Below are 9,104 nucleotides of genomic sequence, written 5' to 3' on the forward strand. Positions count from 1 at the left end.
CTTTTAAGCATCGACTTTTTAGGTGTCCAAAGCATCTGTTTGGAAGATTGTCGTCAACATATGGTCTTACATCACGATGATTTGTTATGTTGGGAATTAGATTCGCATTTTCATCAGACTCCTTTCGAATACGCGCTAAAACAGATTTTTGCTGTAAATTCAAGTAAGCGGTACCATCACTGTACTGTTGAAGAGAAGCAGCCGAATTAACCCTTTGATTGAGATGCTGCACAGTAACTCTTGGTGAATGTACATGGTTTTCTTGTGTAACATATGGATTTATAGTTATCCATTAAGTGCAACTATATTAATTAATTGGGCCGTCTACTTTAACTTTAGATTCTTCACTCCAAAGAATCTTCTTGAAAAACTGTGCATTTTATTCACATATTCACAAAATTGTTTTCCTCTTGCGATAGACGCTTAATTTTCTTGATCTGACTTGATTTGCTTACAGATCTTTGGGATATTTTGCATTAACTTTCCAATACTTTTTCTTAAGTAGTGAAACTCGTTGATATTATTGGCGTGGTTATATGATCTATAGGCGCCTTTAGCAGTTCCATAGATTTCAAACTTACCTTTCATCTGATTAATACTAAGTAGCGTTGGTGAATCTTCCTGAAACTTGTTACGATATTGTTAGTATACGTTTATTTTCCAAAATTTCCGTGGCTTTCTTAGACAATTCTGTGGTCAAAAATTGATCTTGGGCCACTCATTATTTTCAGTTAATTACACCCTAAAAAGAAAGAGCAGTCAGAAGCTAACAACAGTATACACATTTTCTTGGGGCACTTTATATATATATATTCTTAGAGCTTTTTACCTTAAATGTTGCTCATTCGTTAACATTCACTTTAAATAACACTTTTAGGTTTTTGCTTGAAAAGGGGTCTCCAGGTGTCGCTTAGGGGATCCTTAAACGCTCATAAGTGTCCTTGGGTGCTTTAACCTTAGTGCTTCATTATAATCTTCAATCAAATGATAAAACCTCAAGATAGATAAAACAGTATTCAATTCTTATTTTTTGATTTTGACATTAGACCTTCTCCCTTCTGTCGTAATCTAAGAATCATCAAGATTCTGGTAATTTGTGCTTTCGCAATTCAAAACGTCATGGTTTAATTTCTTGTAGTCAACTGTCTCTTTTGCGAATATACCATGTGCTTTACTGCCTCTCTCATTGCAGTGCTTTTCGATCATAAGCTACAAAACTGTGTAGACCTTACGCGTGCGAAACAGAAACAAGTTTTTTCTGCCCCGTCGGAACATTTATGTCAAAAATTAGCTTACATGCTATGAGGCGAAGCATCCCTTATTAAAACCACAATATCAGTTTAATATGATAACGTTTTTTAAAAGCCATTTCGCAAATCTATACTTCTTTAAATATTGCGTTCATTTCGGGAGGTTTATAGTATGGCCTAGCTATTTTAAATCAACGAGTCAGAGTATCAAAGGTTCATTAGCCTTTTCTAGTTCAAGCAATGACTTCAACTGAGTCGCTTACTAAACCCTTTTAGTACCTCGTTTGAACTTGATAATGTTCTCAAATTAATTTTGTACTTGACCAGAATTATATCCTTTGATATGCTGCAGTGTATACCGTTCTATTCATATAGTATCTAGTGCAATTTGCCGGCTTGATAGACACCCCGAATATTCGACTGTATACGTGTAAACTGGTACGATCCTTTATGGGTATATATGACTAGGTAGGATTGACTACCTTCATTTATACCTATCTATATAAGCTGCTCTAATTTACATTCATTTTGTCATCATGGGACTTGACAAACAGTTAGTTTATTTGCTACAAAGCTAATCGTTAACAAACGTTTTTGAACTCGAGGCCGCACTGAAATCAACATGTATACCGCCGTATAAAATTTTTTAGTGCACCACACATTAACAATTTAGTCTAATGAATCCTGTATAATACAGCTAGCTTTTTTGTAAGGCTATGCTATTTGACTGGAATTTATGAAATAGTTTTCAATTTCTCTGTGTTCACCATCATTGGTAGCCAGTTAAAGATAATTCAATTACACTTTACGACTCCTCACGTAATATGATGGCTTAGCTTGCTATGGATTAGATAAAAATCTAGTTGTGTTCCCATTTTACATTTATTTAGGATGTTTCTAAAAATTGTTGTATACATCGCTCTTCTAGCTATATTCACATCAGTTATCGCAGGCGCTTTATCTTTATTCTTCTAAATAATATGGACTCGCATCGTGGTACCCATTATTGTTTCTTCTTGTTTAATTTTTCTGGTTGTTCTTACAAGCAGCTAACGTAAATAGAAGTAGCGCGGTAAATTGCGAAGTGGGCAATTTCTCATAACTAGTTTGTGACCAGTGATATTATTTTTTTGTGCTAAACCTAAAGCATGCAATTGTTTAGGCTTTTCCGATCTGCCGTTTATAGATGAGAATGAGATCCGTTTGTAAATAATATCCGAGTTTGTAAATAAGCTCCATATCTCGAGGTTAATTGCATTTATACCTCAGGTCGTTGGCGGGTGTAGCTGTCTTGTCAACCATTGCAGTTTCCATTATGTCCTTCCTCATTCTGTAAGCAAAGCCCGATGACTTCGTCGAGATATCTTCAATAAAAATTTCCTGGACCGTTATTGTAGCTAGTGCACACATTTATGTCGCTTCCCGTCAGCAATAAGCGCAGCAACTGTCTGCTACTCAGCATGTATGTATGGTTGGCCTCAATTTGCTCCCCTTTAAATATATACTAAAGCTGTTACTAGCACAAATGTTTTAAGTGATCTTATTAGTTTCGTTCCTAATACTTTTAAAAGATTTTGCCGATTGAGATAAAGCCCTAGCATGTTATAAGTACTAAGCTTAGATAATAATTTTTTTTTGCGTATCCATAAGCATAGACCGGTTTTCTCAGTTATTATCATGCGAACATCACTGGCATTGAAAATATTCCCTCCGTCTATAATTCCGCGACAAAATGTACTACTCCAAACATTGTATTCAAATCATGTTCTAGAGCCCTTCAGTTCTCCTTAAGCATGGCGTATTATTGTTTGCCAGTTGTGTGATCGGGATTACCAGTCAACTGTATTAGCATAAATTGGCCATTGTCCTCAAGATCGGTTTACAGTAAATGTGCTGCCACCGAGTCGTGGTATATTTCCATTGCAAGCTTAATACATAAGTAGTAATTGGAAACATAAGACTAGAATAATGCAAAATAAGAGCTAATTAGTAACGAAAATATTAAACAAACGCTCTTCTATTTAAATTAGTTTATCAAACTTAAGTAAAAACATATTTGAATATTCTCTTATAACGAATAACTAACAGTTGTAGATTAAGGACTACAAAAAGTAAGCTCACAACTGGATGAGATGTAAATCCAAAACTGAGAAAAATAGATCTTTAATATAAACCCAAGTGTATAATTATGAAAACGATAATTTAGTTTATTAACAAATTTGGAAGCTCAAGGTCGTATCAGTTTTCGTGTACAGTTGAAATCGATGCGGTTTCAGCTGTACGCCTACCTCTTTCTAGGAACCGAACTATTTATTCTCAAGTCTGACGCTACTGTAAGCGGGGGTAATAACTAGGCCGTTAGGTTCTTTTTAATGGTCTGTTCTATACTTCGCTAGATTTAGAAAAACGCATTACATGAACGTGGCAAAAAGCGTAAAGCTTGAAATTCACTGTTTCAACCGTCAAGCAACTATGTTCGCTCCTGAACATGTAGTTTAAAGCCAATAATTCAATTATGTAAGTGGAGTGAAATAGTCTTTTACAATTTTAAAATTTTATTTATTTAAAATTCACTATGACAATATTTTATTAATACTCCCAAGACAAGCTGTTTCATTACCTATAGTACTGCACTGTAAACGAAATATTTCCTCTTGTCATCGCATTTCCACCACCAATAGAGAGGCAGTGTGATGTATTTTTGAAGGCAAGCATGCGGCACTCTGCTAGTAATCAGTTGTTAAAAAAAAGCGAGTGAAACCCTTCCACGCCAGCATAGAGCCCTGTTCTCAGGCAACTTTTTTACACAATGGTCGGTGTTCTCACGAAGACGGCCAAAAATTCTTTAGCACTAATTTTGACTTGAAAACACGTCATTTGAGTGAAAGTTGGAAAGACTAAAGCGAGCATCCTATACTACTCTGCAAAACTCAGAAATGTAAGAAGTCTTTTATTGGAGGTAAAACTAATTGAACATCTGGGCATTAGACAACCAAAATAACACATATGCCAACCACAAATTAAAAGAGGCTTTAGTAGAACTACTTTTTTTGGAAACAGCATCTTGACGTTAGGTAAGGCATGTTAACACTCTGTCTATTATATAAAATAAAATATATAAATTAGCTAGGTAATTTTATCTTACATATTTGTAAATAATTTAGGCAAGTCAGCTCATCTTGATTAGCTCACTTAGGTACACCGCCTCATTACTGCAGTCTTTTTGCGCATATGAAAGTTAGAGTCATTGTGCCGCCTTATAAATGCCGAGGGCCACAGGCATCATCACGTACTGTAGTACTCCAGGTAATCAAGCAAAAGAAGCTAACAAGGGGAAGTAAATGACATGTCTGTTAGATCGTAGAGATCTGTTAAAATTTCTTGTACACTATTGGTGGGTTTTTCCATAAACCGCTGAAGACATTCAAGCGATCTAATTCTTATTCAAAATCTCTATCCCGTTCGTCAGGATTACCTTCTTAAGTACTTTTCTACGAGGCTGCGCTAAGGCAAACGCATTTCTGCAGGCCTTTCGCCAGGAAAAGATCCAACGTTTCCCTAAATTCCTATCCGCGCGTTTAAGACGGAGAACGTTGGCGTTTGCTTCAATGACTTTAAACTTGTAAATGTAATTATTGGACGCCCGACTCGAATATTTCCTGATCGCTTAATTGCATTATTCTCCAACTCGTTTTCATGCCTTCCATGCAACACTGAGCACAACCACTTTCAAACTCCGTTGTCGTTTTTGCGCACAGGGTGTTAAGATAGAGGCGATTGCCGTTCTGCTTCTTCTCATATACCAAACTGCTATATCAGGAACCATTGACAATAACTGTGAGCAGTCGCAATCTTGGGAGTCCGGTCAATCGAGAACCGATTAAGATAATTAGAGACATTGCATATGCACAGGCTTAGTCGTCACAGAGTTGTCTAATGATTGAACTGTTTTCAAATGCTCTTTTCTTAGTGCGCTTCTTCCCACAGGACTTTGCCGAATCTGGAAAATGCGACTATCTACATAAGCACAGCCTTCTTCACAGCCCAAACATTGTTATATTATTATTATCACAGGAACTCGGTTAGACGATAGTATTTCTAACATACTTTAATAAGCATATCATAACATTTCTGAAGAAGTTCTCCGATCCGGCAACATATAGAACTTCATTTATATACGAAAACATGCATTTTGCGGCGAAGACACCATACATTTACCAGAAGTTGCCCAAACTAATAGGCTATAATATATTGTCATCGAGCGTTGTCAGTGAAGTTCGTTATGCATAAATTTGGATGTATGTTGTACATCAACTTTGAGACAGAATTGCTATTAATATGATTGCTATATGAATTACCTAAGAGTTCTGCATTCCTTACTGCAATAAAAGTACCCTTAAAGATAAATTGGATTGAAATATAAACTCCTGTGTAAAACATTTATCTGGACTCAGCAGTCAACAAGACGAAGCAAGGTAAGCTGCGGCCTAAAATATAAAACTATATAAGTTAGACATGTAATAGCACCCTCAATTTTTTAGGACTGGGTCCTTTCAAATAGATCTTCTATAAATATCATTCCTCGTACTATTGTTTTATAGAAAACTTGCAAGCACAATCTATTCAGACATACTAATTATCGTAACATCAATAGGCGAAGGGCTTTTTTTCGATAACTATATGACATATATTACACTATGCTACCATTATACCACCCTATTCGTGTTTAGAATAGTTGATTTCTTGAATTTTTTGAAAATGAGGTAGTAATATTTTACTGGAGCTGCGAATTTTAGAAATCACACATTCCCTGCAAATAACTTCTTGCCCCGCACTAATTCAAAATTCGCCATATCGCGAGTTAGCATCAATGCCTTTCGATTTTTTTTAGCAAGAACATCCTCAGTTCAAGTTAATCCAAACTATATAGTTCGACAAATGGAAATGCAAAACATTTATTTATGTTCATGCTTTTCTCTAAATTTTGTTCAATGCGTTTTGATGAATAGCAATATTGTAAACACGTATGCTTTTTTTAAATTTAATAGTCGATATGTTAAGGATGCAAAGCATAAGTGCATAGTTAAAAAGAACATTTAGCAGCCTTATTCAAATGTTAGAGATCAATTCGTTCAGAATCCTTTTATAAATAGTTGACAGTACACGGCACATGCCTTAGTTGTTCTTAGTGGCTACACGGAAATACAAAGTTACACATTTTCATGCATTTTTAACATAGTATTTCGTATTTCATTTATACTAATCAAACTATATGAATTTATCAATGCTTTAAATACTTCATACTAACTTGTCAATTAGCTACATATTTTGCAAACACAAAGAAGAAAAGATGATCTGTTGAGAGTGGGCAAATTACGTATGATTAAACAGGAAGGGTTCATGCTGAAGGAAACAGTTGTTACGCGAGGACGAAACGGCGCAAAAATGTAGACACCGAGCAAGGCGAAAAGTCATGTAAATATGTTTTGCATATCCTATAAATGTAATGTCTGAAATGTTAAGAAATTTACAGTTTATGTTATGACCTACACTATCACCCTTGTGAGCACGTTTGAGGATCAACGTCAATTAAACTTTATCGCATTTTGCAAGATATGCAAAAATGAAAATATCAATTATACTTTTTTTCTCGATATAAGAAATAAAGCAATACTGTCTACAAAGAAAAAAAAACAGGCTTCAAGGTAGATAGATAAAACATTATGGTTTGCAGAGAAACCTCATGCTGCTACAATGCTGTGTCCGCTGTTATTGTAAACACAACTGGCCAATAGCATACCTTGCATTTACATATACAAATATATCGATACACACATTTCCACCCAGTGGGCGTCTAAGCACAGTGGATGCGATCGACAGTAACAACAACGCATTTGCAATTTTCGCCAATACAAAAACCAACAGCAAATTTCAGCATCAACATGACGCTATTTCAAACGTTATAGGTATCAATCTGTCGTCGTTGTGCTTACGCCGATACTGGCGCCATGTTTGCAGACGGATCGATCGTCGGCTGTTAAATTGTTTTCGCAGCCAATTTGTAGCCTGCAGCGAACAGCAAACCGCAACAGCTATGTAAACACCAGTACTACCAATAGCTAGATTACCCATTACAGTAGCGGAGAACTACGCAACGGCGGTGGCACCAGCCTACGCTGCCGTTGTCATTGTGTCACTGATGGCAACAACGCCTAAGCGACAAAAAAGAAAAATGCGGCAAAACTTTCTTTGCCTTCTTCTTAGTTCACAAAGTGTCCCAAATACCGACTTAGAGTCCTTTTTGCCCCTTTAACTATCGCATTGGAACGGGAAACTGACATTTAGTCGTGACAACACAGAGTAAAATTTCGACCAGCCGATGAGAATAAATGACCATACGGGGGAGAAATTTGCCAGACAAGCATTTTTGTTCTTTTTTCTTCGTTGATTTCTGCAATCTGCGTAATAATTCGGTAGCTGTTAGAAAGCAATGTTATGTCATAGTTGGGAAAAATGGGAACAAAAAAGCAGTGGTTCGACAAACAAACAAAACCGTTGTGACTTCGTTCAGAACTACTCTTACGACTAGCCTCGCACGGCATTTCATGATGAGGGGTCGGGAAAGGAGGAAGCTGCGATTCCGAAAGAAACATACTTTAAAAATGCTTCCACATAATAACAAAGGTCACTATATTAAGTTTTGTTTCAAATACTGCGACGAGATACGCAGAAACTGGCTGCAGTCTCACAACAGCTTGCAGCCACGAAAAAATTCGAATGAGTGTACTTAAGTTGACCTACCTTGTTTTCGAAAGAGTTTCGTTATAGGTGCGCTGCTAATGCAAATATGAAAAGCATGAAAAATGGTTATCTGTTTAAATGGGGCGAGTGTCAGCTTTTCGATATATTCGAATACGATACCTCATAAACTAGTCAAGTCAGATAAAGGGTTACATTGCTAAAGAAGTGATTATGCATGTGTGTAATATGATCATCGGTATACGAATCTAACAGGATAACCTTGTTAAAAGTATCATTGTAATTACAATTATGGATTTTCCGTAAGGATTGGAAATGTGATACATAAATGCGTAAGAAAAATACGGAATAAATCAATCTATATTTTCTAATAAAAACAAATATCGTAAATAAGCTACCGACTGGCTTAAGGACGCACACTGATACAACGGTTTCTTGAGACAAAGCAGCATCCCTGTATATGACTACGATGGTCTGGATCTTTCTCCTACTCCACCACACCAGATATCCTTACTGCTTACGCCCAGCAGATGTACGCTTTCTAAAACATCGTGCTAAAAATGCTATTGTTGCATAGTGCGGCGTCGGATGAGCAGACAGGCCAGATCAGGGCTATGATAAGGGCCAGTTTCACAGTTGGTGAAGCGACAGCAGCGCTTCTGCAGTTCTAGCCCGCCCAAGCAGCCCATCTAGGTAAGGTCAGACACGAACATCTCAAGGAGGCAGCAACGTTAGCCCCATGCTTGAGTGCTTTTTACAACGCCCGTCTATACACATGAAAACACTAAACGACTTACAGGCAACACTTCTTGCTGGTACTTCAAAAAGCAAAAATAATTTTCGAAAACCGATCTCGTGGAGAAGAACTTTTAACCACTGTGTATGCGTCTTTCCGTTTTCCTGGAAGCTCGACACATGGTTTGGGAAGGACAATACGGCTTCTATAGGGGATGTCAACAACGACTTTTTGCTGAAGCTAGGTCAATCATAAACACAGGAGGCACTGAGCAATTTATCTATGCTGTATTCGTCGATTTAAAAATGGTATTAAACCAAGCAGCGAGTAACCGGATCAAGCTCTCCGAGCAGTAATTA

General features: G+C 36.8%; 1 long non-coding RNA gene across 2 annotated transcripts; it reads right to left on the reverse strand.

The window, feature by feature from the left end:
• Nucleotides 1-1,787: 1,787 nt before the first annotated feature.
• Nucleotides 1,788-8,052, reverse strand: LOC147756299 (uncharacterized). Of its 2 annotated transcripts, none has more exons than XR_015326429.1 (2): nt 7,086-8,052; nt 1,788-5,250 (listed from the first exon to the last, which is right to left on the reverse strand). It is a non-coding gene; the product is annotated as an uncharacterized LOC147756299 (long non-coding RNA). The 2 variants fall into 2 exon arrangements; XR_015326428.1 differs by having other exon boundaries at nt 7,051-8,052.
• Nucleotides 8,053-9,104: the final 1,052 nt, after the last annotated feature.

The sequence above is a fragment of the Varroa destructor genome, unplaced genomic scaffold, assembly GCF_002443255.2.
Source record: "Varroa destructor unplaced genomic scaffold, Vdes_3.0 BEIS01000004.1, whole genome shotgun sequence".
Taxonomy (NCBI): Eukaryota; Metazoa; Arthropoda; class Arachnida; order Mesostigmata; family Varroidae; genus Varroa; species Varroa destructor.